Source organism: Phallusia mammillata, chromosome 3 (genome assembly GCF_965637545.1).
Source record: "Phallusia mammillata chromosome 3, kaPhaMamm4.hap1.1, whole genome shotgun sequence".
Lineage (NCBI taxonomy): Eukaryota > Metazoa > Chordata > Ascidiacea > Phlebobranchia > Ascidiidae > Phallusia > Phallusia mammillata.
In genome coordinates, this window is record NC_137254.1 from 6,190,126 (window position 1) to 6,204,530 (window position 14,405).

A 14,405-nucleotide genomic window follows, 5' to 3' on the forward strand; every position below is an offset into this window, starting at 1 on the left:
GCAGCTAAATGACAAAGTTTCATTGCGACAACACATTAAAAGATGGCACTGCGGGAAGTCCTGGCATATGCCGACTTGTTGGTACAGATACTCGTCCATCAACACTGCCTCCAACATAGAAGAAATTACCGTTCCAAATGACACACCAATGGAAGAAGAAACTGGTTCATGTGGTAGTGATTGTGACACTACTACTTGCAGTGATGCAGCTTGTGAAGATTCTTGTATTGATCAGGACATTATTACTTACAGAAACACAATAAAAAACTTGCACAAAAGAAAGCAGTTAATGGCTCTTTCACTAACCAAATTAAAGGTTGATTGTAATTTGACTGAGTCGGCTTTACATTTAGTAGAAACGTGGGCGGAAGGCCTACTAGAAGAGAGTATTCGAACTATAATAGGAGGAATTAAGGCAACGCCACCATTGTCTTCAAGCCATAAGGAGTTATTTCAACTCGCAATGGGATTAGCCAACCCCTTTCATGATATTGTGACTGAATATCAAAGAAAAAAACTTCTTCCAACATTGGTGGTAAGTGTGATTTGCCATGGTTGCCAATATTGTATTTTTTAACTGAAGTATACTTAAACAGACTCCTATACGACATATATTATTTGAATGTCCGAAAGATGGTTCAAAAGAAGGCGTGGAGTACCATTCACTTGAGTATATTTCACTTATTGCACTTTTAAAAACATTGCTGGAAAATTCCAGTCTCTATGACTGGGTAAGTATATTTGCAGCATTAGATTATACAAAGTGTGCTCCGTGGAAAATATTCATCTCTAAATTTAACTAAGATCATCGAATCAGAAGAGGATTTGGATGATGTGGATGCATACCAAAGTTTTTCACATGGAGAGTATGCAAAAATGCATCCTCTTTTTTTCTGAAGCAAGACCAAACTTACAACTTTTATTTTACTATGATGGATTTGAGGTTGTTAACCCGCTTGGATCCAAAACAGGCACACACAATATGGGTACAATAAGCAGTTTTGTTTGTTGTATTTCGCATTCAAGTCTTTTTTGTTTCTCTTTCAAGGTGCAATATATTTTTTGATACTCAACACTCACCCCAAACTTACATCAGCTGTAACTAGAATTTTTCTCAGTACCCTATTTTATACTAAAGATTTAAAACACCCTCCGATTGGTTGGGAAAAAAATTTGCAGCCACTTAATCAGGACATAAAGCAACTTGAAACAGTAAGTAAAATGTAGTGACAACTGTAACTCAATGTATATATATTTCTGTGTGTGTGTTTTGCAGATGGGTGTTCAGTTCAATTATAAGGGTTCAGAAGTGACTGTTCGAGGGACAGTTGCACAGATATCATTGGATAATTTAGCTGCACACTCCTTTCTAGGCTTTACCGAGCGATTTTCAGGGTTGAATACATTCGTATCAAGATACTGTACGTGCACTGGAAATGACATTCAGACAAAGGTAAAAGGCTTTTTATGTGTTGCTTATTACGTAAACTATTATAAAAACTTTTCGTTTGCAAAGTGTTTAAATTTGTTAGCATAAAGTGTTCTCCAATTGTTTTAAACAGAATTCCTACAAACAATGTCAACTACGAACCCCAGAAATGTACAACAAGTCAGTAGTAGTAGCACAGGCAACAGGGAAACCTCATCACGGTATAAAATTTCGATGTCCTTTGTTATCTCAGTATTTTCATCCAGCAGAAAATTATGCTGCTGATGTCCATCATGATTTATTTGAGGGTGCAATTCCATACATTCTTAAACTAACTTTACAGGTAGTTCGATTGTTAGCATATAATCATGAGTACATCTTGCCCTAAGCTTTTTTTTCTTTTAAACAGAATCTGGTAATTAAAAAAAGACTGTTTAGTCTTGATTGTCCGAATAACAAAATTGATTGCTTCAAGTATGGTATTGACCTAAACAACAAACCATCTCATATTTCTTATGGCAAGTTGATTGATGATTCAAACAAAAATTTGCGCCAAATCGGTATGGCATGTGTGTATGTTTGTTCAACCTAGTTTATTTTTGCTGTATTTATTGTTTTGTCAGCATCACAATATTGGTGTCTATTCCGATGTTTGCCAATGTTGATTGGAAGCTACATTCCTGATGAAGATGAAGTTTGGGAGTTATATACAATGTTTTGTGGAATTGTTGACATATGTTGCGCACCATTTGTTTCTGGGACCACAGTAACTGAACTGGAGTTAGAATTGCAAAGTTTTTTTAAAATGTTTCATGCCAGGTATCCTGATGCAACAATTACGCCAAAATTGCATTTTTTACTACACTATCCAAGATTAATTAAAAAAATTGGTCCTTTAATACATTTTTCATGCATGAGATTTGAGGCCAAGCATAAAAGTTTAAAGCAAATTGTCACCAGGAGTAACAATTACATTAATGTTCCACACACCATTGCTGTCCAGCACCAAGTGAAATTAGCATCAAATATTATTGAAAATGACATATTTTCATCCTCTTTCGAAATTAAAAAGTTTACAACTGTAAATTCACGTGATGTGTTTGGATCAAGTAGTAGCCCCACTGATGAAACTTATGTTAAAAAAACTGACAACCTCATATTTGAAGGGATAACATACTCTGTACCTTGTGTTGTATGTGTACATGTTTGTTCTGATGGGGTGCCAGATTTCCTGTCAGTAGATGCTGTTTATTTGAGTTCATCATGTGGTCCAATACTTGTAGGGCAGTTGCTTTGTGTTAATTATTACAATGAACATTATCATGCATGGTCCGTAGAACCCACATCAGTGAAAGCGTATGTTCTTCAAAAACAATTATTTTATCCTCACCCTTTGTGCATAGTTTCCCCATTCGGTGTATTTGAGAAATTTGTGTGTCCAAAATTTAGATTAGAGCCATTGAAATGTTCTGCCTGTATGTATTTGAGTTAACTGAATTGTGTGGAAATAAAAAAAATATTTTAGGATCATGGTTGCCATGTGGGAGAAACACAATGGTTGTGATTTTGCATTAGTTTGCTGCAGCTGCAATAACAGACATTTTTTGGGTAGCAATCAGGGTTGCCAATTTGGCGGTTTTGCCGCCAAATACCTCAAAATTGGCGTTTTTTGAAAGTAGTTGGCACCAAAAATAGCAACTGGCGGTTTGGCGGATATTTTTTGTAAAATTTGGCGGTTTATGGAAATGGTTGGCACCTAATTGTTTTATTTGGCGTTTTTGCTTTTTTGGAAAGGTTTGCGCTTCTGATACAACAAATTATGGCTTAAATCCGCTAGCTTACAATGGGTAGGTTCTGTTTCAATGAATTCCCGTATACGTCACACAAGCCCTTTTTGACAAATCAATGCAACAATTAAGAACAAAATATTAATTGTGGGCTAAAGGCAGAGCTTGTTTGACATCATAAAGTTTGTGTTCCAGAGAAAGTGTCAGCGCCGGCAAGTAGCATCGAGTTTATTTAGTTTAAAAAGTTCAACAATGTCATGCAAAAAGTGGAAACCATCGTACGACAGCAAGCGAAAGTATAACAGAAAGTGGGAGGACACTTTTAAATGGTTGAAGAAGGCTGTTGACGGTTCGGAAAACGGATATTGCAAGATTTGCCACCGTACTATTGGGCCACGGTTAAGTAATTTCAAAAAGCACGAGGAGACAGAAAACCACAGGAAAAATAACATTTAAAAGACAGGCTACACTTAACCTGACAAAGAATCCTTTTTTGCAACTTGCCGTAAGCATGACTTGTCATTGTGCCATGCGTTCAGTCGATCACCTAGGGGAAATATTGGTAGCTCACGGTCAGGGCAGCACTCTTGGAAAAATAAAGCTTCATAGAAGTAAATGCACATGTTTAGTTAAAAACCTCACTTCGCCCAGCCTGAAAAGCGAAGTTGTTGAAGACCTTCGTGATAAAAAGTTTGCTCTAATTGTTGATGAATCAACTGACGTTACAACACAAAAACAATATGTGTTTTAGTACGCTTCTACAGTGAGACAAAACGGGAAATTTCTACTAAATTTCTTAGTTGAATTCCGGTTTCGGAGGCTACTGGAGAAAATATATTTACATTAATTGCGCACGAAGTTACAAGTTGTGGTCAAAGCCTTACAAACTGTATAGGTTTCGCATCAGATGGCGCATCAGTGTGGTCCAGAATTAAAGCTGTGTCTCCCCAATGTGTGCAGCTCAGATGTGTATGTCATTCATTGGCACTAGGCATTCAACACGCCGTTTCCAAATTGCCATCCAATATCGGATTTCTGTTGTCAGAGACAGGTTTTTTTTATGGTTTGGTTTGGGTGACCGCTAAGTAGTTTTAAGAGACCGCAAGTGTTTCATTTAAATAAGAAAGGGAAGCTTTTAAAGAATTGTTTACAGTTATGAATGCCGCTTCTGAATTTTCAAGCGCTCCTTTGCCCTTTGAAAAAACTATCCTCCACTCGTTGGTTGGTACGGGGAAAAATCATGTTCAATATATTGATGAACTGGGAAGAACTTAAAGCGTACTTTACCTCGGATGAGCTCGGCCACGCATTAAAAATAGATGTAAAATACAAATGCAGGGTTCTGAAAGAAATGATGTGTGACTACAAAAATTACTTGTATTTTGTATTTGCCACACCGCTTGTACAGGAGTTTGAAAGATTAAACAGTCTTTTTCAGCATACAAAGGCTGACCCTCATCAATTATATCAAGATTTGTTTTTACATCAGCGTTGTCTTGAGTCGCGAATGTATGATTCAAGTGGAAGGAAAAAAAATATCGAAGAAGTTGATTTTGGTGCGAAGTTTTTAACAGAATGCGAAAAACTTGTGCAGCAGAAGAGAACCGCCTTTATCCAGGAAGAAATTGGAACCGTTAAGTCTAGGTGTCTCTCAACCGTCTTCCGCCAGCAAAAGATACATTTTAAAGTTTATCGAAATTAAGCCCAGTTGTAGTGCTAAATCAAATATCACAAACCCGTTTTACTGATTTACCATATTTATGCATCTAATACCTGAAGACAGTTTTGCAACTATCGAGGAGCAATACAGAAGAATTGTTTTTGTTAACTGGAGCAACGAAGATCCATTTAAAGAAAATGGGCTACCTGCTGATAACACTGAACGCTTTTGACTAGGTGTACGTCAGCATGAGGGATATGAAGAGCTCGCTAAATATGCGCTAACTTGCTTGATAACGCCAGTCAGTAACGCCGTGGTTGAGAGGATTTTTTCCCTTGTAACATCTATTAAAACCAAAACTAGGAATCGAATGCAGTTGTACCTTCTTGATGCCATTGTAAGAATCAGAGCGGAGTTGATACTGTCTGGTAAATGTTGTAAAGACTTTGTTGCATCGCCAAAAATGTTACATGACTTTACTTCAGATAAAATATATTCTACTGAATATGGCAGTAATGATGTTACTGGTCTTGAAACTTTAATGTGAAAATGTCACCAAACTTGTTGTTATTGTTGTTTCGTTAAACGTCGTTAATAAATCATGTTATAAAAGTGAGTGTCAGGAGACTGATTGGTTGTGGCAATACTGGCCATGTTAGGGAAAAAGTATCATCGCCAAGTAAAACGCTTAATTGTGGGTAAACAAAAACCTGAAGGCGGCATTTGGTGCATATGCATGGTTTAGGGCAAAAACGATATTTTTAGAGTGATTTTTAAAGAATTGTTGGTAAAACTAATTAAAAATGTACACCGCCAGGTGGTGCTCTTAAAACTTTCTGGTTCTGGCCGTGCTGGAAAATAAAGTTGCTATTTTTGTAACTGCATGGTGTACAGTACTGGTAAACGGTTACACGTAGATATTATAATTATAAATTCTCTACTAACCAGATTTTAAGTATGGATCAGTTTATAACACCTATTTAGCTATATATTTAAAGCCGATAATACTCGTTATCCTGCTATTTCTGTAAAATTGGTTTGGCGGTATTTTTGGCATCAAACAGTTTTGGTTTGGCACTTTTTTGTTGTGTTTGGCGCTTTTTTGAGAGTTTTTGGCACTCTTCTGCGTTTTTTATCTGGCAACCCTGGTAGCAATACCCAAGTATCTGAAAACACTAACGATTTTTTTTGGGTACCCGTTGACCATACCCAAACTATTTTTTGGGGTACAAAACCTGAGCTGAATATTTGGGTACAAAAGCCGACTACCCAAAAAAAACTTCTCACACAATTGGGTGGTACAATTTTCTACCCAATGTTTGATTGAAGTTATTTTGGGTAATCATACTACCCAACTATACTTGGGTGAATTTTAACGATACCCAAAATATTTCCGCACTTTTTTTGGTAAACAAACACACTACCCAAAACTTTAAAATTTTGTACCCAACATTTTTGACAGTGTAGGGTGCGCACAGGTTAAAGAGCACTTTTAGGTGACAAAATCGTTGCATAATAGGTGTTAGATTTATGATGAGTTGTTGACGTGTCCTTACGTTTGTTTTTTACATGACTTAACTATTAAACATAAAACAATAGAGATAATGCAATTCTAAATTGACAATAGCAAATGCAAAACTCCACAATATTGCCTAAAATTGATTTGCATGTGTGCGGCTGCATGAACATCCGACTGTAGGTTGTGTGACCTTCACTAAACGCAAGGTCACTAAAAATATGTTTTATTCCTTAATTACAAGTGAATTCAATAAAAACAAAAGTTTGGCCATCAGTAATGATCGTTGCACGATATTTAGAATTTAAAACGAAATGATTGTCTTGTTCCTTGTAACGCTTTTTTAATATAACGGTTATATTAAATCCGGCCCAATACCATATTTAGCCAGTTATTAAATATGTAGGTAGCGTTTATTTTTGCTAACTATCACGTAACTAGAAAGTTTACGGCCTGTAGATTTGTGACAATAGATATGGAACTGTTTGATTGACGCGTCGAAGATAGACAAAAACGTATTTGTTACATCACAGGCTGGTACAGCTATTCATTTGTGTCTTAACTGATCGATCTGGCGATCCCCTATTACGAAGCTGACATGTGCAGAATACAAGACAGGCAACGGTGCTTGTGATTCGACTTGGGCCTGTGTAGCTCAGTTGGCAGAGCCCGAGTCCAGGAAAAGCTCCTTTCGTTAGTTTAAATCCCACCCCGAGCTGGATTTTTCTACGCCTTGCCATATTGGAATGCATTACGAATTCACAATGCAGTATAAACTCAGTGGACTGTGCGAAAAAAAAACGTTCCTTGATAAAGTCATAACAATTTTGCGGGCGCGCCAAGTGGGCGATTTGTTACATACCACAGCTCGACCAATCATATCGTCAAGTTCGATCACGTGGCATTGTTCGACCAACAAACTATATGACTGCATGTGAAATGTGAATGTAGCTCTCAAGGTTTTGTGGTCTGTGTCCCTTAAAAGACCTTGAGCGCCGAAATTCTTATAATGTGGCTGCTTTTTGTCTTGCTTGCATCTAATGTGTCACTGGTGTCGTTTTGCAAGCGCAGGAAATAACCCGTCATTATGCTCATATGCAGGGGCGGCTCGTGCTAGGGTGTTGCGGAGCTGCAGCACCCCCTAAATATTTTTACCTAATATTCCTACCACAACAATACAGATAACTTTCATGATACTTATTTTTTATTCCTAAGTATAATTTTTATGAGAATAATTTCCGCCTTGATCGGCATTTTTTTTATTCAAAAAAAAAATTATGTCAATAATATGTTATCTATGGTGGAACTGCAGCTCCAGTTTCATGCCGAATCGTGACGTTTCACGACGTTTTGCACTTGTGCGCATGCGCACTTGGAAAAGCTACATGCCGGGCGAAATAGGCGTCTGGGTGCTGCGACTCGCGCAGCTCCAGCAATCACACAGCGTGTGAACCGGCCGCTGTGGTTGTGTTGTCTGTTCCGGGTCTATATTGTGCTCCAAAACCAAACCCGTTTGCTATATTCTAAGTTCGACAGTGAGTACAGTTAAACATTTTTTTTTGCCATATTTTAATTTTTTTGTTTGAAGATTAGTCGTGAATTTTTAAGATGACTGTAAGTGGGCTTCAGTTTTTGCAGTTATCATTGAATTAGAAAGTGTATCTACCACCTTGAAAAAGAAAAACGTCATCTAACACTTTGAAAAGTCACGATTAACCTTTATAATAAAAACCTGAATAAAAAGTTAAGAAAACTGGGATAAAACATCTTCTATTTCCAAATATGTCATGTAGGAATAAGCAACCAAGAATAATATGTTTTAAATTTAAGTGAGAGTGTTGTAATTTTCAAAGCTTGCAGAGTTTTGTACTTCAAAAAATGAATTATAAGCTATTTGTCACCAAATAAGGCAGCAAGTTTAGCAGTTAAGAAACTTACAGACAATTAGTAGTTGTACACAAAAATTAAGAAAATATGTTGAATAAACAAGTTCTGACACAAATGTAATGTGGTTGTTGAATATGTCAGTTATGATGCAAATAAAAAGCTGTATGACTATTTTTTTGTGTGGCAAATATAATCTGTAACGTGTAATGGAAGGGTCTGGTATACTTTCATGACCCAACGTCATAACTACGTCATGCCTGTACATACACCAATGACCTTTACATATGATCAACTACGTCATAGTACGGATACGTCACGCACATAATGACGTCACACATTTTCCTTATCGCCCGACGAAAATTTCCCACTTTACAAAATACACATCGCAGAAAGCTGAAAATTGGTGTGTGACGTCATGAAGGCTTTGGATGACGTCATGCAAAAAAATACGTCAATCGGGTCACGCTAACTACATCTATTCAACGTCTAAACTTACTCGCTAATGCAAAACACCTCTCGCTCGCCGATGACCTGCGCTTCCTCACTTAGGTACAATGACAAACAATCTTTAGTTTGTAGAAAGGGTAAATCATTTGAGAAAATCAATCACAATCATTTTTACACTGGTTGTTGGCGTTGTTCCTGCAATAACCTAACGTTTTTTAATATCCTGTTAATTTAGAACGCCCGAAAATGTGTAAAACATATTCAGAATGAAAACATATTCAGAATGCTGATTTCTATGTTTACCCGAATTATGACGATATTGGGTTCCTTTTAATCACATAAATCCAAGGAGCAGAAGATTGCAAAATTAAAATCATTTCGTACGATCACGAAATGGCCAGTAGTTCTGGTGCTTGCTGCAGCCAAAGTTGAGATCGCAGAAGCGCGACCGAGATATTGTTGGAAAGGCCTATCCTTCCTCTCCAGCTTGCACCCCCATGGAAGTGCGTCACCTAGCGATCGTTGGAATAAAGGTAGTTTTCGCATAAGTGTGACGTCACAATGCCTGGGGGTAGGTCGGTGGGGTCAAAGTGAGTGGAAAGTTAAATGCCTTGTGAATATTCGTGCCAAGTTTCGAACCGAAAGCTCAAGTACATTTCGGATGAGAGACCGATATCTCGACCCGCTTCAAGCGGCCGAGTTAAGAATGGAAAAGCCTATATCGGCACCTGGTATACTTTCATGACCACAAATTCTCGACCTCGCTACAGCCAAAGTTGCCATGGTTTTTGTGTTTTAATTTTGCCGCATTGCGTTTATCATGATATATACAGTTTTGAAAGTTATTTTGTTTTTGGATTGATTCGTTTGTGTTTTAACAGGCATGCAGAAAATTAGTTTCCATCCGGAAAGGGTCGTATTTTGAGAAAAGCCATCTCGACCTGCGTCAACTGGTGACACTAATGTATTTTTGGACATTAGATGTCTGTCAAGACGTAATTATGGCAGAGGCGTCAATCTCAAAGACCATTTGTGTTGATTGGTGCAATTTCCTTCGCGAAGTAAGCTTATTCGGTAGATACAAGCTTTTATTGTAAACACCTTCGTCAGATCTGCACGCAGGATCTCCTGTCCAGGCCCAACGTGATTGGCGGAGTCGGGCACATTGTGGCCATAGATGAAAGTCTGGTGGCACGCCGAAAACGCGGGTCAAATGCACAGGCGCGCCCAATACGGGAACAGTGGGTTTTTGGAGGCGTTGATCTTCAGACCAAGTAAGACCTAAAACTATTGCATATTATTTGGCTAATAAACTCTTGTACAGGGAGTGTTTTTTGGAACTAGTCCCACGCCGGGATCGTGCCACGCTAGAAACAGTTATTGTCCGACACGTGGCCCCTGGGACAACAATCTGGTCAGATGAATGGGCTGCTTACAATCACTTATCTAGTAATTTGTTTTTATTGACACGTTTTGCTATGTAATTGCTGTGCTGTTCAATTACAGGTTTGCCACAACAATACCAACACCAAACCGTCAACCATTCTCATCGTTTTGTGACTCCAGTCGGAGTACACACTAACGACATTGAAAGTTTGTGGTGTGACTGCAAACGCAAATTTAAACGCATGAACGGCGCTTACCGGGATTTTATTCCGTCTTACATAGACGAATGGATGTGGCGACGTATGCGAGATAAGTCGCAGTATTTCGCCGACCTCATTAACGCCATTGCAAGCAACCCACTGTACCAGATATAAATGTTAATAGTTCCCCAAGCGGCTATGATGAAAGACTGGTGCCACGACTCCGGGTCTCGACCCTGTCGGTATCACCTGAGCTCTGAGCCCTCGTGTTAGAGAAAATGGAAAAAATCCCGCCCGGCAAAATTTTTCCCATCACAACAACTGGCACCTTGACGTGGTGTGATGGCTTTTCACTAAGACCAGTTCTCTGTCTGCATTATTTAATAAAAATGTTGTATCAGAAGTGTCAATGCAAACACTCAATTTTGAGTAGACGAGTTACATTGTTATTAGGTGTTTTGCGAAACAATTTGTTTGAAAGTTATCCAATCTTTTGTAGAAATTTACATGTGGAATAGCGGGCTTTGACAAAGTTTTGCATAGTTTCCCACAAAACCCTTGGAGGAACCATAGTTGAATTTAGTCACTGTAAAGTCGTATGACTCAACGGTCTTAAAAATGTCAATGAAACAATGCTCACATTTGGGAAATAGAGAAGCTTTTTTGGATCAAGACAAGTCAAATTTTGTTTGCATAGTCACTTCATCATCACAGTTCCATTATCCTGCCGTAGGATCGCAACCGACCGCACGAGCCTAGCGGGGTACGTCCGGTTGGATGAGACGGTTGTACCCGCGGGTTCTGCTGGCCAAATGAAATCCGCCAAACGGAAACACAAGGTCGGTTCTTCGCAACGTTTCCTGTGATCCCATTGACAGACCCGGGTGTCAAAAGGACAGTTCGTTGCGACAATGAGAATGTTGCCGTCGAGCATCTCCTCATCATGCAGCTTGTGTAAGATCGATGACGAGATCTATGATGTTGTTCGCTGTTAAAAGTGCTGCTGGCCTTCGACCCGGACGGTTGGTCTGAAAAGACCGAATCCTACGGCAGTTTTTCGGTCTTTTGTATATGTCTAAGTATAATCTCGTTTCATGGCACAATACTAAAGAATAAAAAAGTAAAACCACACTAAGATAAAACTAAAACACCCCTTAAAAACCACAAAAGAAAAAAATTGAAAACTAGCACGAGTTCTGGTATGCAGAGATTTGATGTGTGGTAACCTCGATGGCAAATTGTTCTTGTGCCGAACGCGGTGTTTACGCGTGGATGAAAGTTTTCAGCCCTTCGGGTGTTGTGATGGTGTACTGACGTAATATGCGTGAACATGGAGTTGTATATGGAAGGTAGTGTACCAGTACGAAACGCATGTAATAGTTTGGCTATCTCATGTTTGTAAATATCTTTACATTTTGGAAGACACAAGTCATGATATAGTTGGGTTGCGCGACACCGGTAAGGGCTGCATTCGAGTGATAGTTCGCAAAATTTTGTTATGTTTAATGTTGTTGGTTTTAATTGGTGCAGTGTGGCTGCTGCCCCACGCCGCGACGGCATATTGCAGATAGGGGTTCGCAAAAGAGTAGTAAATAATACGGAGATACTGTTGTCGCAGAGTAGTCACGTAGCTTGAACACTAAACCGCAGGCTTGTGCTAGGTTTGGCTCCACATGAGCTATGTGTTTCTCCCATTTCAACTGATCGTCGATATAAACTGCAAGGTATTTAGTTTCCGTCGATCGCTGTATTTGCTGCGATCCTATGGAAATCGAAAACTTCGGCGTGTTTAAGCGTTTGGAAGGACAAAACAGTAAAAATATTGTTTTATCTGTGTTAAGCGATAGTTTGTTGTGCCGCATCCAGTTGTCAACATAAATGAGTTCCTTGTTTACGTTTACATGTAGATCACTCAGAGTGGTGGTGGTGGTGGTGGTGGTGGTGGTGGTGGTGGTGGTGGTGGTGGTGGTGGTGGTGCTGTAGGTTGTGAAGCAATTGGGTTTATAAGATTAGATTTAAGTTATTTTCATGGAAAGCAAATAAGATTGTTGGTTTGCATAAATTTTTGGCCGGCTGGTTGGTAAAAAACGAAAAATGTAATAAGCAATTAAATCTTACAATAAATAAATTTAATTATACAAGCAACGACATGTGACACGGAATGCTAACGGTTCAAACAACTGCTAGGTTCTGCACCATGTGGTCATGAAAGTATATCAGGTGCCGACATGGGCTTTTCCGTTCTTAACTCGGCCGCTTGAAACGGGTCGAGCTTCGTCGAGGTGCACTCCTTTGTCGGCCTCTCATCCGAAATGTACTTGAGCTTTTGATTTGAAACTTGGCACGAATATTCACAAGGCATTTAACTTTCCACTCACTTTGACCCCACCGACCTACCCCGAGGCATTGTGACGTCACACTTATGCGAAAACTACCTTTATTCAAACAATCGCTAGGTGACGCACTTCCATGGGGGTGCAACGCGGGGGAGTGCAAGCTGGAGAGGAAGGATAGGCCTTTCCAACAATGTCTCGGTCGCCCTTCTGCGATCTCAACTTTGGCTGTAGCGAAGTCGAGAATTTGTGGTCATGAAAGTATACCAGGTGCCAATATAGGCTTTTCCGTTCTTAACTCGGCCGCTTGAAGCGGGTCGAGATATCGGTCTCTCATCCGAAATGTACTTGAGCTTTCGGTTCGAAACTTGGCACGAATATTCACAAGGCATTTAACTTTCCACTCACTTTGACCCCACCGACCTACCCCCAGGCATTGTGACGTCACACTTATGCGAAAACTACCTTTATTCAAACGATCGCTAGGTGACGCACTTCCATGGGGGTGCAACGCGGGGGGGTGCAAGCTGGAGAGGAAGGATAGGCCTTTCCAACAATGTCTCGGTCGCCCTTCTGCGATCTCAACTTTGGCTGTAGCGAGGTCGAGAATTTGTGGTCATGAAAGTATACCAGGTGCCGATATAGGCTTTTCCGTTCTTAACTCGGCCGCTTGAAGCGGGTCGAGATATCGGTCTCTCATCCGAAATGTACTTGAGCTTTCGGTTCGAAACTTGGCACGAATATTTACAAGGGATTTAACTTTCACCCACTTTGACCCACCGACCTACCCCAAGGCATTATGACGTCACACTTAAAAACTCACAGCTCATCCGAACCTGTTGGAATTTTATAACAGTGTACATCACATAAAATTAACATACACATTTTACTATTATGAAAACATGACATTGAAGTAATATACAACTTTGTAATAATATGAAAACTTTTTATTATGGTTACCGCAGCCGTCCACAAACTTTAATGGAATATGTTGAAAATGCTGACTGTGGCTATAAGGTACTTAAATGATACATGACCATATTAATGACTGAATAGCAAGTGTGTTGGTTAGTAGTCATCGTTATAACCAGTTTTACTTAAATATTGTCCACTTGAAATACTTCGAGCTTTTTCGACTCATTTATTAATAATTTTTTTCTATATACTGTTGTTGTGTTTTACCGCATTTACAACCGCTTTGTTTCGAGTCTGTGTCACGTGTGATTTTGTGCCACATTATTACTGCATGTTATTGAGTTTGGCCCGTCGCTGTGCAAGTAAACAAAATTCCCCAATGATACCGTCTGCTGTTTACACCCGTGTACATTATTGCGTCACAACCATTACGTCACAATGGAGTTGCTAATTAAGATTTGTGTTACTTGTTTTTCTACACAAAACAATGACTAGAAAACTAAAAATGTGGCTTTTCTATATTTTGCCAACTCATATTTCTTCAATAAAGGCTAAAAATTGGAGCAGCACCCCCAGAAATTTTAGACACGAGCCGCCACTGGTACGTTGGTTTCGTCTTGGCAGTATTTTCGTACAACTTTAATAGGTTTGGCGAATTATCTCGTATTTAATTCCAACAACATTTCTTAAAAATGCTTTGTAACAACAGTTTTGCTGTTTACCGCGCAGGATTGGAATTCATCCGAAATGCCATCAATATAATTAAACGACAACACATATGCAATATACTATTACTTTGAATGGATAATTATTGATGCTGTGTCCAACTAACTTTTTGGTTACAC

At 39.1% G+C, this 14,405-nt stretch overlaps 1 pseudogene; it reads left to right on the plus strand.

The window, feature by feature from the left end:
• The first annotated feature begins 3,439 nt into the window (after nt 1-3,439).
• Nucleotides 3,440-5,437, plus strand: LOC145219334 (uncharacterized; annotated as a pseudogene).
• Nucleotides 5,438-14,405: the final 8,968 nt, after the last annotated feature.